Source organism: Micropterus dolomieu, linkage group LG16 (assembly GCF_021292245.1).
Source record: "Micropterus dolomieu isolate WLL.071019.BEF.003 ecotype Adirondacks linkage group LG16, ASM2129224v1, whole genome shotgun sequence".
Classification (NCBI taxonomy): Eukaryota; Metazoa; Chordata; class Actinopteri; order Centrarchiformes; family Centrarchidae; genus Micropterus; species Micropterus dolomieu.
Window position 1 is genome coordinate 20,298,654 of NC_060165.1, and position 22,236 is coordinate 20,320,889.

Below are 22,236 nucleotides of genomic sequence, written 5' to 3' on the forward strand. Positions count from 1 at the left end.
GATCAGAAATATAGCATTTTAAGGTTTTAGGCACCAGTAAAAAGGAAATGAGAAAGTAATCAATTCTACTGGCTTGCCTTCCTCTGCGCCATGTATACCTTATTGTATCTGGGTTTTTAAGTCTCCAAATGTCCACAAGATCTAATGATGCCATAAGCTCCTGTATTTCCTTGTGTGCATGAGGATGATTATTACATTTATTTAAACCCAAACGATCTTTTTTTATGTCTAAAACAGTATTAAAATCACCTGTTATTACAATTTGATTATTTTTTATTCCATTAAGACAATCCCTTATTCCATTAAAAAAAATTGCATTGTCCTCATTAGGGGCATATATATTGACTAAAGTTATTTGCAAGTTTAAGATAGTTACATCTATTATTATCCATCTTCCTTCTTTATCTTTATTTATAGAATGAATTGTGTAATCTACATTTTTTTTTAAATAGAATCATTACTCCTCTACTATTACTGAGTCCATGATTAAAATAAATATCTCCTCCCCATTCTGACTTCCATTTTAATTCGCTCTCTAATTTTGAATGTGTTTCTTGCATGCAAATAATTTGCGTATCTTTCTTGTCATTCAGCCACGTAAAGATCTCATTTCGTTTGGAGACATTTGCCAGACCATTACAATTATATGTTGAGATTCCTAAATTACAGCTTTCCATCAAATTTCTCTTGATAGTTTAAAATACTCTTCATTAACATATTTATTCCTAACATTTTCTCGACTCACACACACACATTCACACACAACAAAACATACATAAGCCTGTAGAACAAACAGAACATAATCCTCAAATTTGATCTTACCCATCCACACTCTACCCTTCTCCCCCCAACCCCACCCCCACCCCCAACCACCCATTACCATCCTTAAACTTCCTCTCTTCTTAAGCTTCTAAAATTCTCAACCGAAAACAAACCCACTAATAACCTAAATTAAATTCCTATCACCAGCATTTTACCCCAAAAATCAATTGACAATAACTTGCTCACATTATATTGAAAATACCTACTAAAAGAATATAAAGATCAGCTTGAGTTCTGTCACTTTTATGTTCCCATGACGACGTCGTCTCGATGACGTCATCACGGAGCGCCGTTGTTTTCCTTGGGACCACCAGTTGCACCGCTTGTCTCCCCATATAACCAGTATGTTATTTGTTTGTCTTTATATAAACGACCATCGATATAGAGCTTGTCAATCGACAGCCTAGTTTTTTTATTGTTCTTTCTTGCCTCCGCCATTATGGGATATAGGAGCTTCCTCCGCTTTACTATTTCCATAGGAAATTGGTCACTGATGGAAAAGTTGGACCCTTTAAGCTCCTTTCCCCTTCCCATTACGAAAAGTTTCTTTTTAAAGTCCACAAACTTTGCCACCACTGGACGAGGTCGCTTTTTATTTTGTCCAAAGCGGTGCACTCTTGAAAAGGCAATGGATTCAACCTCTCCATCCTTCATTTTGAGCTGCTGCTTCAGAAAAGTTTTTGTAAGAAGCTCTGTTACCTGATATGTCTCCCCCTTTTCTTCTGGAATCCCGTGGATGATGATATTCTCCCTCATATTTCGGCACTGTAAGTCCAAGATATCTGAAGATGTTTTGTGATTGTCTTTTTGTAGTTGCTGTGTACGCTTTTTCAGTGTATTCACTTCAGCTCGAAGCGACGCGTTCTCTTCTTTGAGTACATCCATTTGCGCATAGCTAAAATCCAGTGATTGTTTTAAATCCTCAATATCGCCAGATAATTTTGTCAACAAGTCGAGTTTCTGCAGTTGTTGTTGCATTGTCTGTATTGAATCGCGGATTGCTTGTACGTCCTTGGATAACTTGGACTCCTCCAGTTCATGCTCACTTGAGCTTAGCTCCTGTCGACAGCGTTTACTCTCCCTCGTGTCTGACATTGTAGAATAGAAATATGAATCAATAAACGCCTGCAGCTCCTCGATCGTCTCTTCCGTACTTGTCTCCAGTTTCAGGAAAGAAATATTCAGCACTTTACAACTGTTGTGGCATTTTATATTATTATATTAGGGCTTGCTGGCACTGACATTTGTTCAGCAATCTTGTTGTGCGGCCATTTTTTTTCCCCCCTAGACATAGACAAATGTTTCTTCAATGTACCTCGGGACTTAATAATTACATAAGTTACCCCTCAGACGTCCATAAGGACTGGGCTGTTATGTATGCATATAATGTTTAGGCTGTGGAATGTGCCAGGGTGGGCAATTCGTCTCTTGGAGACTTGGAGTCTCTTAAGTCTTGATTTGCACCATTCAAGCCTGTCATATCATGTGGCCACACACGCACACAAGCCTGCCTGTGCTATTGGGATAGAGGTTTAGTTTGCAGGCCACAGCGTGTGTGTGTGAGGCTGTGTTTGTGCTGTGCTGGTAGGTCTGTCAGAAGCAGAGTGGGAGGCAGACTAACAGAGAAGCTTTCAGAGAGACATGTGTCCCAGAGATGGAGGGAGGGACGCAGAGATTGATGGGAAGGGAAAGTAAGAAGCAGGGCCGGGATGTGTGAGCTGTACACTGCCAAGCATTTCCCCCCACACTTAATTTCATAACCTAAATGATACTGGCAATATTCTAATAATAGATGCAACTGAAAGGTTCTTCATACATTTCATACATACTTCATACATACAAACATGAATTGAAAAGTCAAGTCAACACTTTAAGGCCAAATTTCTGATTGCTGCGCATTGCAAAGAGAATCTTGACACTTGTAATGTTTGTTCAGATCTAGAGTTGTCATAGTTAAAATGTATGGTACATTTCGTGGCAGATTATTCAACAGTATTTTATTGTTTACATATACGGAGGAGCAAAGACACTAGAAACCACTTACAGTCCAATATGAGGCAGTATAATACAAAAACACCACAGACTACAGCCTCCGAAATCGAAAGCTCACACTGTGTCAACAAAAATGACAAATTATTCATTTCTCAAAGGTCGCATATGTTGCAGGACTGTTGTACTAGGTTGCATTGCAGTGACATTACAGAGGTTTTTATAATGTTTGTGTCACTCACTGTAAATGACAGTATAAGCAGCCAATCCTCTTCTTCATTCTTTAGGTCTTCATTTTTTTTAACTTAAATTATATGAATATCTCTAAATAAATGATGAATTGATGTTTAAATGCTCTGAAGTGCATTGATTTCCTTCCTTTTACCATTGTTGTGCCCATCCCTTAACCTCTTTCTCACCCTCTCAAATATTTCTTCTCTTCATTTAAAGAAACATTTGCTCTTCCTCTTTCTGTTCTTCCAATATCTCTGTGTACAGAATGTAAACCCCACAGTGGCCCATGATTGGGTATCAGGTCTCCAGAGGCTGATACTGAAGAAGGAGGAGGAAATCAGGGCAGCTGACCGGTGCAGGATCCAACTCCAGTTGCCTGGCAAACAAGACAAGTTTGTGTTTTACACACACATATATACATCTCTTGTGCTTAAATTGGTCCTTCATACAGACACATACAACATTTTAATAATCTCCAGTGTCAGACCTTGCCCCCCACCCATGTCTTGTTTATCCTGGGTTTGTCTTTATCCCTTTTTACCCTGCTTTCTCCGTCTGTCCTCCCTGCCACTCTGTATGCCTGCAGCTTTAGGAGGGAGTATTAGAGCATATTTGGATAAACAAGTTTCTCCACCAGCTCTAATTTGAGGCATGAATCTCAGGGGAGGAAATGTGCATCAATGTTTGCAACCAAAGGCTACCCAGTGCTGCAGCTGCTGCCGAGCACAAATGCTCATGTCACACATTTACACACACTATTATAGTCCGCACGTGGTCCCCCAAGGGTGCACCTTGTTTAGGCTTTTTCCCATTTTTCTCTGGGACTATAGCTGTCTTTTGCATCTCTCTCTCTCTCTCTCTTTCATTTCCTCACTCTATCCCTCATCCCTGCTGCACTTAGCTGGTGAGATTATCCACTGGTATGTTTGGAAACACAGCTGTGCCTCTCTCATTCCCCCCCTGATCCCTCAAACGCAAAACACACAAACCAACACTTCTGCCAGCCACTGACAGGGGTGATACATTTCTGACAGGACACACACACACACACACACACACACACACACACACACACACACACACACACACACACACACACACACACAATGACTATGAGTTGCTGGTAGACCCGATAATTGACATTGACTTCTATTGCATTTCTGTCACTGTTTGTCTAGTCAGTCAGCAATAGGCAAATAATTAAATAGGCAAACGGATATACCCCCTCAGCTGGGATTGAATCCAGACATCCTGATAGGGTATTTTACTGTAAAAGATGCTAAGCAGTGGACTGGTTTAAATGCAAGAGTATTTAAACATTAAAACGACTTCTTACAGAAATGAAAAAGCAAATTCAGGCCCTATGGTTGACACATCTTGCAGTAAGTCTATGAAGATTCTCAGTCATCCAGGTCATAGTTATCCAATGAAGGTTAAAATCAAGGGCAACTGGACTTGGTTGAAGATACTGGAAGACGTTTCGTCCCTCATCCAAAGGACTTCTTCAGTTCTGACTGACTGGCAGGGAAACTCAGCTATTTAACCTCAGTGGGGTCGTTATCCCGGGTCATCGATACCGCTGGTTCGTTAGTGTTCCTTGTTGCTGTGACGACAGTCGTTACAGTCGTTAAGACTACCGGTGGCCAAGACTGAACGACCCTCGTTGGTATCTTCACCTGAGGCCAATAGGTTACGTTTGTTGAGTTTCCTGGGAAGTGATGAAAGGACAGCATTGTAAGTGGGGGATAAGTGGTGGCGTAGACCCCCTCCCCTGTTCAATGACGGCTTCGCAACCCTGGTGTAGATGGCTTCCTTGACACCTCTTTCAAACCATCCATCTTCTCTGTCTAAAATGTGCACCTGGTGGTCCTCAAACGAGTGTCCTCTGTCCTTCAGATGTAAGTAGACTGCAGAGTCTTGACCTGAGGAATTGGCCCTTCTGTGTCACAGCAGCGTCACAGCAACAAGGAACACTAACGAACCAGCGGTATCGATGACCCGGGATAACGACCCCACTGAGGTTAAATAGCTGAGTTTCCCTGCCAGTCAGTCAGAACTGAAGAAGTCCTTTGGATGAGGGACGAAACGTCTTCCAGTATCTTCAACCAAGTCCAGTTGCCCTTGATTTTAACCTTCATTGGATATCTTGCAGTAAATTAATCATTCAGTGTAATCTTGTTAAAGCATCTCTGCTGTGGGTTCACAAACACTTCCAACGATACTAAGTTCATTAACTGGTTCTGCAATATCAGAGTACTTTTTTAAAGCTCAATGTGATGACTTTTATATAGAAGAAAATATTAACCTTCAACATTTATTAACTTCAAAATGCCTATTTTAATCTATAGTACCCTGGTGTGATATTGTATCCCCATACAAATAGTGTTGATAGTACAGAATTGTTTTGTTTGTAATGAACAGACGTTGTCGTAAGTGCAGCAGCCTGCATTTGTGAATTCTGACCCACTGTCCAGTGTGTTGCTGTTATGCTGAGGTATCACATTAAGCTTTTAAAATGAAATAAAAACACAGATATGTAAAGTAAATTTAAGAGGACTGACAAAAAACAGAGATCATTAAGAAACGTTATCTCCTAAAATGCATTGATTACATATTTGTGATAAAGGTTCAACTTTCTCATCAGTATTGTTTCTGTTTTGTCCTCTGTATTGCAGGTCGGGTAAAACCTCTTACTTCAGTGCAGTGTTCAATACACTCAGCCCGGCCATCAAACAGTCATGGATCAGTAACTTGCAGATGGCTAAGCTGGCTCTAGGTACGGTACACTGCCTGGCTGTACATCTCCACTGTCGCAGCTGCACAGTTGTTTTTCCATTTTAACTGTGTATGCATGCATTTATACAGTAAGATGGTTTACTTTATTGACTTATTGATTTATCTATCTCTTCTATCCATTGTGTGAATATTCAAAATACTACTTTAAAACATTATTGGCTAGTACAGTACTAGGTTAACTACATATTATGACCAAATCTAATGAGAAATATTGATGCTGTTTAATGTTAATTATAAGTAATATGATTATTTCAGTTTTAGATTATGATTTCTGGAGTCTTTTATTCTCAAGACCGATTACTGCATACAGTACATTACTGAATCAAGTGCTGTTTGTCTGTGTGTGTTTGTATTTTACATCAGAGGAAGACAACTTGCAGGGCTGGTTCTTTGCAGAGGATGATGGGAATCAGATCAAAAAGCAGAAACATCCTCTCCTGCTTCGACAGATGCCAGTGGTCATGTCAAAACTACAGGAGTTCAAGGTGAAAATTTCCTTTTCCAACATGTGAAGTGGCTTGTTTATTTGATCAATTATCTTAAATCAACTGTCTGAGAGTCCCTGCATCCCTGTATGTCATTACAACACTTACTGTAGTATTAAAGCGATAAGCACTGACTGACCAAATGACTAATGCTAATAACACCGAGGTTGTGGGTTTGATCCCCGTATGGGCCACACTTTTAACGAGTACTCTGGCATGACAGTTTAAGTCAGGTGGTTGTATTAACTCCCACAGTGTAAAACAGAATTCAACATGTGACATGGCATGTTTATTCATATTTGTTTATGTGAGCATCAGACTGCAAGTCAGGGTGTAGTAGCAAGAGTAGAAAAATGTCACAATCTAACAATCTAGTTTTTCAGGAGCCTTATACAGTCTTCACTGTAGGGAAAAGGTTATCAGTATAAATGTTATCTTAAATCAACTGTCTGAGAGTCTCTTTGTCAGTTATTGTGTGTGTGTGTGTGTGTGTGTGTGTGTGCGTTGGTGGGGGTGTGTAACGCTGTCGTAAGTGTCACACTCTTCCCTCTATGTCATTACAATCGCTCACACATTAGCATGTGTGGCCGGTTAGCTCAGTTGGTTAGAGTGTTGCGCTAATAACGCCGACGTGGGTTTGATCCCCGTACGGGCCGCATAGTGTAAAATGGCATTTAATGTGTGAAATGATATTAAATGATTTACTGCTAATGTGAAATGGAACGGTTATTGAACTTCCTTACTCTACTGACAAACCAAAGTATATCCCGCTGCAGCCATGCAGAGCCTCTAGACCACAGCCATTAACATAATTTGTTAACAGGAAGGAGGTAAATCTGCAGATCATAGCACTTCTGCAAATAAACTGAAATTGTTATTAAAGGTAACAATTTTAGCAACTATTAGCAGAGAAATAAGGATAACCTAGTCCGTGCGTTTGAACCTCAACAACAGGCAGTATGACTTTCAGTACAAATAATGTGCTCTAATCAGTGAGTGAATGCAAACAGAAGCTTAGGAAAACAAAATAATTCCAATAAATAAATTTAAATATAGGTATTTTAGCTTCTAATAAGCAGAAATAATTAGAGCCCCAACGCTTTATCATTTTGCAGATATTATTGGCCGATATAAGTTACTTGCAGATGTATCTGCATCTGCGTTTATAACAGCCAATATATCTGTAGTTACAGTCGGTGTGTCAGAAATGATAATAACTACTAATAGTAGTATTAAGCTGTTCAGAGTAAATTTGTAGTTGTTTTGAGGCATGTTGTTGTATTCTAGCTGGAAATGTGATTGTGATGTTCGCTGTTTTAATCTGACTCTATGAGATTTAACTATTAAATTAATTGCCAACTATTTTATAATTGATTAATCCGTTTAAGTCATTTCTTAAGACAAATTCTCTGATTCCAACTTCTGAAATGTAAATATTGACAGTAAACTGAATATCTTTGAGTGATAGATGAAACAAGACATTTGAGGACGTCATCTTGGACTTTGGGAAACACTGATCAACCGTTTTCTGACATTCTATCTGCCCAACTACTAATTGATCAATCAAGAATGAAAAAGAATCAGTAGTTCCAGCCCCTCGCAGCCACTTATTAACACTAAGTGGACACTAAAAACACCCTTGTATGTACTCTGTGAATTCCTGCATGGTGATTGGTGATGCAAGTACTTTATCTTTCTTTGCCTTCTATTTTTTTCTTGTTCTGTGGCAGGTGGAATGTGCTGTTCATAATCCAGAGCCCCACATCAACACAGAGAGCACAGCAGACACTCCCGTTGTGGGCCATGGCTGTGTCTGGGTGAGACTCCTTAATCACATCGTACAGAAAAGAACCAGTGTGGTAGCTTACATTTCAACATTAGCACAAAATATGAGTTTATTCCGAGATTTATACCCACAATAACGTGGGCCTCGTCCACCAGGAGCGACAACTATATTGTAATTCTGTAGGAACACGTTAATGGGCCTCAACTCTGATATTTGAGTCTTTGGCTAGAGGATTCAGTTAAGTGAGTGGAGTGGCTTTAGTAAGTGTTTATTGGCAAGTGGTCTTGCAGTCCTCTTATTTTCAGCAGCTAACACTATTTAAGCTTAACCACTTTTCTGTCTGTGAGACTGACTCTTAGTTTTGGCACAGAGCTGATTTTCACACTAATGTGTTAAAGGAGCAGATTTTGCTGTTTATTTATTAAAATGTATCCTTGAGGGTTTGAAAATTATCACTTCAGTACATAGGTTTTTTCTCAAAACAAACAATGACTGTCATAACCATAGCAATCACTGCTAATGCAGTGTTTTTGACCATCAGGGAAAACCTCGGGTCTGTTAAAGATATAAACATCACTCTAGCTGGTTATTTTCATGGAGAGGTAATATATACACTTTAATATGAAAACGTTTAAGTTGTTCGGTGTTCGTTGTTTTGAACATAATTTAATGTTTTAGGAGAGAGGCGTTGGTCTCACAAGATTTTGCCTCTATTGGCCTATATAGAATGAATTTGATGTGTACATATATAATTAAACTTCTCACTGTTAAGGGACTTTGTTGTTTTGCTGTTTCTTTTTCTTATTGTTTGTTGTTTGTTGTTTTCTTGGCTGGGTATCTTAGAGAGATGTACAGTCTAAACCTGACTAAATCATTTATATTTTTTGATAATAATACATCTACATAAGATATATATAATTAAAGTATCTTCATCTTTGTTCAGGTTGCAAGTTGCACCAACCAGATGGGCCAGATATCGATAGTGGCCATGCAGAACTCCAGCCCTAAGGTGACTGAGTGTTTCAATGTAGAGTCTCGGATCCTCTGCATGGCCTACGTCCCCACAGAGCAGCCTCAGGAGAATGCCGAGAAGGTCCCCGAAGACAACCACGTCCCCACAGCGAAGGCCAGTGATACCCCCAGTGTCTGTCTGGGCATGGAGGAGGGCAGGTAAAGCACACAGTGTACTCAGGGGTCTGCAGGTCTTTAATATCTTAAAATGTCTACAAGTTACAATAAATGTTTTTTAACATTAAACATTTAAAGGCAGCTGCATGCAAATGTGTTTTAATGGGAGACAGTCTTTTAATTATATATTTACATTTACATTTACTCATTTGGCAGACGCTTTTTATCCAAAGTGACTTACATTTTAGGAACAACATAGGAGCATCAGTAAAGCAACAAAGAGAGATCCAACATATTGGCCAATATGTTCTAATTTTATCTCTTGTCCTGTTTAGCATCATTGTGTATAAGAGCAGCCAGCGGTCCAAGAAAGTACGTCTGCAGCATTTCTTCACCCCAGACAAGTCGACCGTCACCAGCCTGGTCTATAAGAAACACTGTCTGTACGTCGGCCTGGTCAGCGGCTCAGTGGCTGTCTACTCCAGATCACAAGGTGCGTGTTTCAGGGAGGGGAGGGTCTTGTGAATTTGTGTATCTCTACTGTTATATTCTCAGAATTCTGCTTTTGTAATGTTTGTTGATACTCTTAAATAGCTATAATTAGGGCAATTATGAGGGTAAATCATCTTATTGTGTGAAACAGAAATGCATTCATTGAGTTAATTAGATTTGGTTTTTAAAGTTGTGTAGGCTGACAGTGTTTACTTTAGTCTGCACTCGCCCTGAATTTTGTAACCTCAACCGCAATTGGCCATGTTTATAAATAAGAGCACTGTTTCTGACTCTTTGTTGGACTTTGCTGTTAGATTTACCAACTTTTAACACATATTTACTGACATAATTTACCAAAAGCTACTTGCATCATATCTGATGATTTTTTCTTATTATAGTCAGAAAATGTTTGGTGCTAAATTGACACAGCTGAACATTTGGCAACACTGAATGAAAGGGGTTATTCTGGGTAGAACACACAGAGTTGTTATGTGGTCCATCGCTTCAACTACTATTTTCTCCCTCTTGAGTCAGTGTTGGTGTGTAAGGCTGACTGTGTAGCTCGGGGTCAGGGGTCTCCCTCCGTGTTGAGGTTCTGTTTCCGTTTGCTCGGTTGTCTGGGAGAAGCCAATCTGTTAGCGGTGACCTATTTCATGTCTTCCCTCCCAGACGAGCACAGACACAGAGGGAAGGATCTGGGCTACACTCTTCTCACAGTCTTTCACATTCGGTGTTGTGTTCCATCTCTTTTTGGCTTTCATAGCGGTGCAAATAGAGGGTCTCCGAGCTTTCTCCTCACTCTGTATTTTTCTCTGTCTTTATCTGCTTTTTCTCTGTGTCACATAATGTGGGTAAAGATAAGTACATAATCAGAACATGAAAAAACAGAATTCTTGTAATTCTTGGCTGTCAAATTTAAGCATTAGTATCACTATCCTGTGAAGCCACTATTGCTACAGGCATATTTTATTAACCTCAGTCACACATATTCATTCCTCCCCATGCCCTCATATGCGTCAAATTAGATTTCCAACCTGTCCATGGAAAACTTTTAAGTGTCCCTGCTCCGTTTTTGTTGTTCTGTTAAGTTGGTCTTGGTGTAGACAGAAACACAGGAGGAAAACTGTTGTCACTTGTTCCACAGTTAAGCTGCAGTTTGCCTGGAAGAAACATGCTGTATGTATGTAACCATTCAGGAATGGGCTGCTCATTACTCCTTGTTTTGATGCACATGTCACCTCTTCTTTCCCCCCTTCATTTTCTACACACCAATTATCAGACACTGGCACATATAACTGAATGTTCTAACTGTTTCAGTAGCTTCTTTTCATCATTCATAACAACTGGTGTGTCAAATGAATTCCCGGAAGGAAGCCCTCGTCCTAGATCCTTTCCGACCTGTATGATTTCTTCTAATCAACAGCTCTGTCACTGTCACTGGAACATGACACCTAATGCTAAAATGATGACTCATCCTGCTTAGTTTGGTTGGGAAGCTGATCCCTGTATCCCTGTTGAAATGCTGCTCAAGTACTTTGTTACAGTGAAAGGCTCTGCCTGAACTCCATTAGCATTTAAAGTAGAAACACAGTTTACATTGCAGAGGAGAAGAAAGCAGAGACTAGGAGAAATGATCATCTTAAATTCTTTGATGTTAAACTCAGCTGATCAAAGGGAACCTTCACAGTTAATGGTGACAAGACATCGAAAATAACTTTGTCTGTAAAACCATCAGAGCTCAGTTGCTCTGCATGGAAACACTATCCTGCTGTAGATGCAGCGTGTCTGAAGCTTAACAGTCAGCCTCATTCTGCCATGCTTGCTATTTCCTTTGTGACTGACTGCGTGAGAGATGGAGAAAGAGGGAGGCAGTGATTCGGCAAAGGTCACACGTCATAGCCAGACAGTTAGGAACATAAACTCCATTCTTCTCTGTACTGCCATCCTGCATCATCTACTTTTCCTGTACAGAGTATACTGTTTGTTGCAGCTTTGTCAAAATAAGAAAACTGCTTGGCTTGTTTACTGTTGTTTACTGCTTTGTGTGTTACTGTTTGTGCACATACATTGTGATGAGAAGTTTGTAGCAGCTAACACTGACATTGAGGAATGCTACAGTTTAAGAAGTGGGAGATGTGGGCAGAGTTACATAAGACAGCAAGTTGGCACTCCTGTGCTTTTTTTTCTTTTTCTCCACTGCTCCTTACCTTTTTAGTTTTTTCCTTTTTTCCCTCATGTGCATGCACCTACACAGTACGATTATTACAATAATATACACAGGGCATTGCTGGAATGCTAATCCCACCTAGCCCCTTTAGTGGGAGATTACCCTCACTTCCTCAGTCATTACTGTACACCTGAAAGAACATATCTCCCTGCATGGCACCTCTGCCTTCAATAGCCGCCTTTGTGCCTTCTCCTAACATTCACTTCCTTTCCTAGATTAACTCAAGGAATGTGGTATCTGGAGGAAATGAAGTTTGCATTGAACACAGGGCCGTTCTATTAGTAGAGAAGGCTGTTTTTTCTCACATGCACATTTAGATTTTTTGTGTGTAAAATGTATCAAATATAGGACTTAGAAACCTACAGTTTATGACGACATTGACTGAAGCCTAAACCAGTGAACATAATTGTTGCAGAAATGTAATGTGTTGATATTTCTAAACACACTGCTTGGGGTGTTTCATTGCAGTAGAGCTGGCACTGTAGGTGCCCAGGCACATGTAGAACAGAGTGTGTAGGAGGTGTGTGTGGGATAGAGCTCAGCTCTGACTAATGCCTTGCAGCCCATCTATATTCATAGTGAAGGCTGTGAAAACCATCAATGGCCACTCCATCAGCATTAGCAGACTTATAAATGCAGATGACCTTTTATATACAACAGTTATGAGTGAAACAGTTATGAGTGACTGTTATCGTGTATTCTATATAAACTTTCACTATTACATGAAAAATGTCTACAGGTTTACTTTACAAAAGAGAAAAATACCAATAGAATATATTTACTACTACTATATGGTTTGCTGTAGCGTATGTTTCATCAGAATGCAACCGTATTAGATTACAGATCCTTCCTGTATTCTGTGTTTGCATATTAACTGCATTTTGTTCATAGGGTATTTTATGAAGTGCACATTTTTTATTGATTTGAGTACTGAGGAGCCAATATTGTGTTTGTTATTACAGATGGTTCTTGGAGCTGTGAAAAGCCCAAGGTGCTGAAGCTGGGAGTCCTGCCAGTCAAGGCCATGCTGGCTGTGGAGGAGCACCTCTGGGCATCATCAGGTGGACAGGTCTTCATCATCGGCTCCCACACACACTGTGTAGAGGTATGCAACCTTTCTATGATACTGTTGGGCTATTATTGCATACCATGTGTCTACATCATAAACAGAGCAGTGTACCATTGTGTGTGTGTGGCATAAACAACCCTTCGCACATCTCTTCGTATCTGTGGCAAAGTTAATCATCCTCCAATGTGTATACATATATATATATATGTCTGTCAAGTCTGTGGGGAAATCTGTGTTTCTCTAAAGAGTGGGTCAGACTAGGAAAAGGCGCTTTTTTTATTTAGTTCAAGGGTAAATTGAAGGAGAATTGCTTTCAGGTTGTGTTCTGGGATGTGAGTTAATTACTTTTTAAAGTGATGACAAAAAATGGGAAGTGAGAAAACACCACAAAGGAACCAGGAGAGAAAAGAGTCCAGTCTGTATAGGAAAGTTATGAACAGAGATGAATTTTGAGTGCAGATATAGTTGGAGATTTCCCAAGAAGCCCTTAGTGTAAACTGTGGTCGCTAAAAGTATAAAGAACCCGGAGTAGATGAAAGTTTCTTCTTTCCATATCCGGGAATATGAATGGTATTCCCGGTATGCATGTTTGGACTTCGTTTAGGGACTGAAAGCACCTGCCATGGGTCCAAGAATAGAAACGTTCCTCTGACATGCACTCACTCATAATCTGTTTAGCCTCATTAAGCTCATTATGTCGGACCACCTGCCTGTCTCGCTCTCTTTTCCTGACTGAGGACTTACAGTTAGTCCAGAGTGTTTACTGTAAGTGAGGTGGATACAAAGCAATTGTATATTTAAATAAGTGTGTAATAGACTTAATCAAATCTAGATAAAATTAAAATTACAATAGTTATAATGTGTGAAAAAACAAAACTGCAGGACTTTACATTTACATTTCATGCTCCTCCAACACCACATTTTAATAGAACCCTGTACTGACACACTTGTGAAGGGACTCTCCTTAGCCAAATATAAATCCACCTACATGTAAAGCAATGTGGTAAGATTATATAACCAGTGAATTACACTACTATTTAAAACTATTTGTGTCTAATGAAAGAAAGGAAAATCAGGAGTTGAAGAAAATAATTAATAAAGTTTAACTGATTTTAATATTTATTTACAAGTCTTAAATATTGATATACACTGCCTTGTGTGAGCTTCCTGTTTTGACTACACCTGACAGTCTCATTATATTCTGAAAAATTGACATCACCCCTGAATAAACATCTTTGGTGCATTTGGCCAAAAAGAAATACACTGTCTCATATTCTGTGTCATCTATTGTAGAAATGTGATTCCATTTTGATGGTATAGCATAATCACAGGGTCCCAGACACGACAACCACCGGTGATGCATGAGCTGCTGTAGTCTAAGCAGAATGAGACAGACTTTCTGTGGGTTGATTGGTCTCATAAGCTTTTCAAATAGTTTTTCTCTAGTTTGCAGGCGCACACAGCCAACACAAGACAGTCTAAAATTCATCCTGTAGCCACTGTCATGTTTAGCCTGGGTTTAAAATGACACCAACAACAGTGATGAGTGCTGTTTGTGCAAAAGCCTGTTGCAAGCGAGTCAGTGCTCAGATATTGCATTTTAATGCAGCATACCAAACTCATAGATACCCTGACTGAAATGTTAATGTAGCTGCTTATGGCAAAGTTTCTATAGGCCATAGGTTTTCTTATGTAAAATGTAGTAAATGTATATGAACTTAAAATGAATCTGGTTTGTTTTACCTTACAGTCCAACTGAAATTAAACTGCGTGTTCTTTGTGTTACAGCGTACATATTTGCTCTCTAATGCCATACCATGTCACCTTCCTCTGTCTCCCCCGTCCAGAGGCAGCTGGAGGCCCACCAGGAAGAAGGGATGGTGGTGTCCCACATGGTGGTGGCTGGAGTGGGCATCTGGATCGCCTTCAGCTCAGGTTCCACTCTGCGCCTTTTCCACACGGAGACTCTGGAACACCTGCAGGACATTAACATTGCCACACCTGTCTACAATACACTACCTGGTAAGTGAATGTTAAAGAAGAAGACGTATTCTGGATATTTATTCTGTTTCTAAATATCACAAAAACTGTGAATAACCTTAAGCTTAGGGATTTATTATTTGGAGAAAAAGTCACTTGTCCACAGAATCTAATAAGAAAATATACTGGACTGTAGTTTTCAGAGGTTTTTGTCCTTGGCCTGTGTACATCCTTGTGGTTTAAGATTCACTCATGGTGATTCTGTGGTTTTGCCACCTAAACCACTTCAACAACCACCGCCTCTCTCAGTTCTCTTTGCCTGAGCCTTGAGTGTCAGTAATGTGATCTGGAGTCTGAAACCTTTTAGAGCGCGTCAAACTGTCTGATGAAGAACAGCAAAGCATATTTGTTCTTTCTTTTGATATCTTATCTTGTCATAATCTATTCAATATATACTTGTATTTGTGGACTGTGATGCAGGTCCCATGACTTCATGTTTTCAAAGTGCTGTCTTACTTGGTGCCTGTATGTAATTAGCTGACATCAGTGTGTACTGTAGGTGCTCATCCAGACAGCTTTTGTTTGCAGGTTTGTCATGCTCATCCTCTTTCAAAGGGTCTGTAAGTCTAAACAGGTAATGAAGAACCTCTCATTTTTATCTCTGTTCATAGTGTTGCATAAAGAATAAAGAATTTTGTGGAAGGTGCTCAGATTTGTACACTTGTACAACGAATAATGAGACACCCTTTTGATAACTGACCAAACATAGACAACATGAATTGTGACAATACATAGTGCATATATGCAGCTGAGCCACTAGTTGAGCTAGAGGAGTTCAGCATGAAATAACATTTCTCAGCTTTCTTGATGCCTGAATTTATTTACAATAAATAAAAACTTAAAAATTAGGTATGATGCAAATTAGCGACAACAGGCATTAATGAGAAACCAGTGCTTGCAAAAGGTTCCCAGGTGCGTAATGAATATGCGCAAACAGGCATTGGGGGAATACATACGCTATCTCAGCCGCAGTCTGAAAGGAAGAGGTGTGATGCAAATTTGCGACAGTCGGCATTAAGGGATTATGGGTAGTGTTGTAGTACTCGAAACCGGTCTTGGTCTTGATCTGTCTTAAGACCACTTTTTGATGGTCTTGGTCTCGTCTCGGACTTAACCGCATTTGATTTTGGTCTTGTCTCAGTCTAAGACATAGAGGACTCAGGATTGTATTTCAAGACAAGTCAAGACCATAACGTACCATAATGTTTTTGCATTGTCTGATTTGTTAACATCCAAACTTTGTTGAATGTGAAACGTATTGCTTCAAATGCAACCAATAATCCTTCTTAAAATGTGTTACTATTAACGACTGTCACCCCTCCCTGCGATGCTTACGTTGATTTCAGCTCTTAGTGTTTGTATGTGGGTGTTTTAATGGGAATGTGGATCTTTCAGATCAATTTGAGAAGTACCTATGATCTTGTTTCACGTTTTGTTGTGTGTCATGTAATGTGGTGAACTGGTCTTGGTCTTGACTTGGTCTTGCCCTCCCTCGATCTTGGTCTCAACTTGGTCTCAGCCCCTAAAAGTCTTGGTCTTGTCTCGGTCTCGATAAACTCTGATCTTGGTCTTGACTTGGTCTCAGTTTGAGCAGTCTTGATTACAACACTAATTAAGGGTACCAAAGATCAAGATCTCGTTTTGGAACTAGCAATTATATGAATGCATTTGTCACTTAGAAATTAGAAATAAATAACACTTTCTCCACTAAAAATAACCTTGATCGATCAGAACGTGATGCCGTCACAAAATTAGAGACGTGCGCAAAAGACCTGCGCAAATAAAACCAAAGATGTCTGCATTGCTAGATACCAGAAAGAGTAAGTGAGAAAATATGTATTTGTAATTTCGGTTAACTGAACATTAAATGTGTTTAAAACAAAACAGATTAAACATAAACAACAACATAGGAGCATCTGAAGGTTGATTATAGCGTGACGAGTGAGTGCAGTGATTCTGATGACAACAGTAGTTTGTCCCTGCTTTGATTCACACTCCGTCACTCCTCCGTAATGACTCACCTTTGATCTCTGATTGTGTAAGGCACTGCAGATGTAAAACCTCTCATTAATAGCTTGTCATATCTGCAGAACAGTGTCAGAGGCAAAACAAATGAGCTATATCTCACAGACCATTTGATTAGTTTTGACATTAGTTTTGTTACTATGGAAATTGTTGTCATCATAATAGATGATATTATATATAGTCTTACTTGGTTGTGAAACAGCTTCCGGCCATCTGTGTTTAAGCTAAACATTGTCACCAAGGATGGTGAGGTCAAATCAAATAACTGTCAGTTTGACAGTTATCCCAGGCTGAAGTCATCAGAGCGGCCTGCTGCTTTGGAGCTTGTAATCTGCTGCATTACAACAGCTTGAGCCCAAAACACACTGCCTAAAAGGATGATTGCAGCTGTTTTTATTTTGTTTGTTTCTTTGTGAGTGGAGATTGCTTCTGTTGGTATGAAGTCTGGATTTGTGCAGTCCAATCGCTGCTGCTTTCAATCTCCTCTTACTTCATGCCGAGTAATGCAGACAGCTGTGGTTTAGCATGCATTTCCTGAGGCATTCTTTGTAATGTTGTTTTATGTAAATGTTAGTTAGTTAGTTCATGTTAGTTGACCCTTTGACTTTCTCTTGATGCTGGGTTGTACAATGGTTTGATACTTACATGAGGTTTTGATCTGAGTTTTGTTTTTTTGATTGGCAGCTGTGGTTTAATCTGTATGTGTGCTGTGGTCTGCAGTTAATGACTAGCCTGCAGTTGTTCTGCGCTATTTCATCTTCAGCATCATTAGCCTAGCTCGGCCTAGACTGTGTGCGCATTTAGTCTTCAGAGGGACTTCTCTATTAAAGCTATTGCTAAAGGTAGCATTAACATTCATAAAGGCATCAGATGGATTTAGCTATGAAATGGCAAAAGAGAATGTGTGGCATTTCTTGGCAACTCTTTTTATCAGACACTTCATGCAGCGTTTATTAATCAGCAGACTGTCGAGCCTCATGTACTTAGTTTTTGAGAGATGGTCTTGAGTGTCGCAGCTGTTGGAGCAGCTCTGAAGACAGAATACAGTGCTGTGAAGAGTTAGAAACAAAGAACCATCCAGCTTTTCGTATCCATGGCTACACATTTACTGTGTGACGCAGTGATTAACAGTATTCCTGCAGCCTCGTGCATCTGACTGCAGAGAAAACAGATTTATGGACAGCACTGGCAACAGTAGAAACACTCGAACACAAGTTTTGCGTGTAAAAATGTTAAGAGGTGACCAGTGGAGTATCCACCCTCACTTGATGTTGTGGGAGAATCTCACTCTGATACCTAGTGTTTAGAGTTAAAAGTGGAAGGCCTCTTTGTCAGACAGATGTGAATGATAAAAGCAGCCCACTTTGGGACCCCACCGTTCATATTAGCTAATAGGATCCATGCAACCACAGAGGAAGCTGGTTCTGGGACAGACCACCACGCATGAAAGCTTTCATCCTCTGGGCCTCGTCATTAAGAGCTTATTTCCTCTGATAACAGTATTGGGTCCCTGGTCTGTCAGTCAGCATGGAAATCAAACGTTTTTTTGTACAGTTTGTATAATCACCAATAAGGTTTCATGGTTGTGCTTTTGATATTTTAATGAAGCAGTTGCATGAAGTCCACCTGTCTGCCGCTCTTTCTGTGGTCTCATGTGATCTCTGCTTTTCAAGACCACAGCGCGTTGAACACTGCTGGCTGCTGCCGTGGAGCAGAATGAGACCAAAAAATGTGCTGTTTCTGCACAAACTCCAATGTAATTGCAACTGCCAGCCAAACTGTTTGGACAGGAGGGACTGCAGGCAATCGATGTTTAAAGAGGCAAAGAGTAATGGGTCTTTCATCTGCAATTCTTCATTCCGTTAATGTACATTTACTGAGAAACAAACTAAAAATAAGATCTGTCAAAGTGACTTTCTGATATTTAATCTGAATTACCCTATTATTCAGGAAGTTCACATTATTATAAAAGGATATTACATTACATTATAGATCCTAATGCAATTTTATCAGGCTTATAATCAGAGACATGGGGCGTTGTCTTCAGTGTGAAAGGCTCTATAAATGGTGCTGTGTTGAAATGCAGGAGGTGCTCTAGGTGGGGTTATCCTTCTCGTGTTCATGCATGTTGGAGCAATTCTGCTAACTCCCTTAATTTCAGACAGGAGCTCCTTAGCCAAGTACTAAACAGACAGCTGTAACAGCAGTCTAATAGCATAACTTGTATTTATCAAAGAATCCTATGTGAGTCATTTAGCGGGATTAGCAGATGATGATTAGTGAGAATTTGCCCATTGTGCAGTGTGTGTGTCTATATCCCTGTTGGACAGTGAATTTATTTTATTGAACCTCTGTGGGACCAGGTGAGTCCCACTGAATATCTCCTCCAAGTAGAAAGGACAAGCGAGTCCACATCAGGACAAGAATAAAAGCTGTAAAATAGTCATAAAATACTTTATATGACAGAAAAAGTGAGGCAAATGATTGTGTAAATAAAGTTAAAATTTAATAAATGAGAGAATATCTTAAAATAAGTCTTAATAAGCACTTCAAAAAGCAGTAGTCTTCCATCAAAGCAGACTGTACAGTGTTGGTGTCTCAGAGGATGGTGGCTAGCCGCCTTTGTCTGCTGCTCTGTGACCTAAATAGCCAGCCACGCATGGCCTAATGAGAGACAAACATCGGGGGGGGGGGCAGTAAATAACACCTCCAGCTCTTCTTTGGTTGTACGCCACCATTGTTGCACACATCGCTACATGGACACTTATTTCTGAGTGAACATCCACATAGAGATCAGAGATACAACAGTCGAGCAGACAGGATAGGACTCGATAACATCCTGTAGCTTAAATGTGAAGTAGCTCTTCTCTTTGAAAACGTGGTAGATTGATAGATATTGAGTTATGATTCCTGATGATCAGCGAGCTATACAGTGTCTGATCATTGTATGATTATCATATGTGTGACACTTTAATTGTGTGAAAAGAACTTTCTGGCTCACTTCCTGAAAGGTAATCGTATTTATCTTTCCCCCCTCTGATTAGCCAATGCTAACATGCTAAACCAAAATTGAAAATGTTAAACATTTAAGATGCAAAACATCAGCATTTTAGCATTTCTACTGTAAACAAGTTGCCATGCTAGTGTTAGAATTTGGCTCAAAGCACTGCGGGCCCTAAGTGCATCCTCACATACGTTCATAGAAATACTGCACTCTAAACTTTGCTGTCTCTATGATGACGCAATTGATCAAATTTTGATATCACTGAGTAAACAAATGTTAAATCTGCTAAGAGAAAATGTGTGCATGAGCTTAGGAGCACTTCCATTATCATTACAGTAGGTCTAATATAAAAAGATGGTATAGCTTCCTTCAAGACTAAAAGCACAAAATCTACTCACATTGTGCTGATCTGAGTTATTTCTGGACTGATTGAATGGCTGATATAGTGTATTATTGTAAAGTTTGGGATTTGCTCCTCCCTCCTTCTGTTGGTTGTCAGGACTAAGTACAGATCAAAGTGGTGCTCTGGTGTAGGATCAGGGCCAGAGCTGGGCTGTGTTGACGTTCACTGTAGGTTTATTTTAGTTCACCCTCTGGGTGGGGAACTCCAAATATTATGAAAGGAGGAAGTTGAGCAAGTTCCCTGACCAGCAGTCTGTGTGTTTCTGCTTGCTCTGGTCCCTCATTAGAAGCACATGTGGGCAGGACTCAGGGCCCAGTCTTCAACTGTACCTGACTGCCTATCTGGCATGATTCCTGGAAGTGTGGCAGTATGCTGTGTGTGCCCCATGCAAGGGGTCAGCTCTAGTGAGGGGGGTCAGGCAGAGAGACTGGCAGTAATTTTTCCTAAAGCCCAAGAGGATTACTTTCAGGGAGAAAATTCAAGTCAAGCTGTTACAGCAGTAATGACTCATGACAGTCTCGCCTCCCACATAGCAGGACTGAAAAGACTGTTTTTGCAAAACCCCAGATTCTTATTACAATCATAAAAAATAATGATAAAAATGTCTGACTAGATACCATTTGTTGCACTGCTTATTCCTGACAAACCTCCCATGAGGGGACGTCTGAAATGAGTGCCAGATTCCACATAATAAGTCACCGAACACAGCAAGCTGTCAACAAGCCTGACTTTATTGCTGTCCTTGCTGAAAGGTGCTGTTAACTTAACAATCACGGCTTTTACAATCCAAAGTGTCATCAGTGATTTTTCTGACCAGGAGGGAAGGGAAAAGGTCATGTCAGCTTGTCGTGTTGTAGCTGCTTCAGAGGCAGAGCTCCTTGCTTAATTACAGCATTACGCTTCACTCCTTCTGTTATATAACACTTTTGTGTTTGTTTGTTTGACTAAAAGCAGACTATAATGGGCCATTTTCTGTATTCAGACACTTGAAAAGAGCTGCTTTTACCCAGGCTCCTCTCTACGTTGCCCTGGAGACAAATAACAGTTGAACGTCGTTGCTGCAGAAATGCCCCTGCTCACTAAAAAGATACACCCCCCCTCCCTCCTACGCACCACACTGCATTCAAGTGGCCCATTTACCATGTACTTTTCCAGGATACACAAGTGTGCGTGAGTAGTTGCATCGGTGTGAGGTCTAACAGGTCACTGTAAATCCCTCAGGGATAGAATATTTTTGCCAAGAAACCTTCTTTAGCTGTGTCTTAATATTTCAGATTACATTTTTAACTAAACTAAATTACTTTTATGCGAGATAAAACCAATTTTATGCTTCTGTTTTTTCCCCAAAGGGAACCAGAGAGTGTCTGTGAGCAGTCTGCTGGTCTGTCATGGTCTGCTGCTGGTAGGGACCAACCAGGGGGTGACTGTGGCCCTCTCTGTTCCCAGACTGCAAGGGATCCCCAAGGTCATAGGTAACTAAGGATTATTTTCACTATTAATTAATCTGTTTGATTAAGTGATAAATCATTTAGACAATGAAAAAGCTCTTCCTAATCTCCTAGAGACCAGGGTGAAAATGTCTGCTTGCTTTGTCTAACCAACAGCCCAAAGATATTAATTTTAATCCAACAATTTATCATTTTATTTTGGCTGCAACTAAGGGTTTATTTTTGATTAATTCTCTGATATAACATGAAGAAATTCCACTATCTGTGGCTGTTGCAGGACTGTAATAA

The 22,236-nt window shown here is 40.0% G+C and overlaps 1 protein-coding gene across 1 annotated transcript in view; it reads left to right on the forward strand.

Annotated features, from left to right (window-relative positions):
- creb3l2 (cAMP responsive element binding protein 3-like 2) overlaps window positions 1-22,236 on the forward strand; it is a 108,771-nt gene that overhangs the window by 33,940 nt on the left and 52,595 nt on the right. The window lies entirely within an intron of this gene.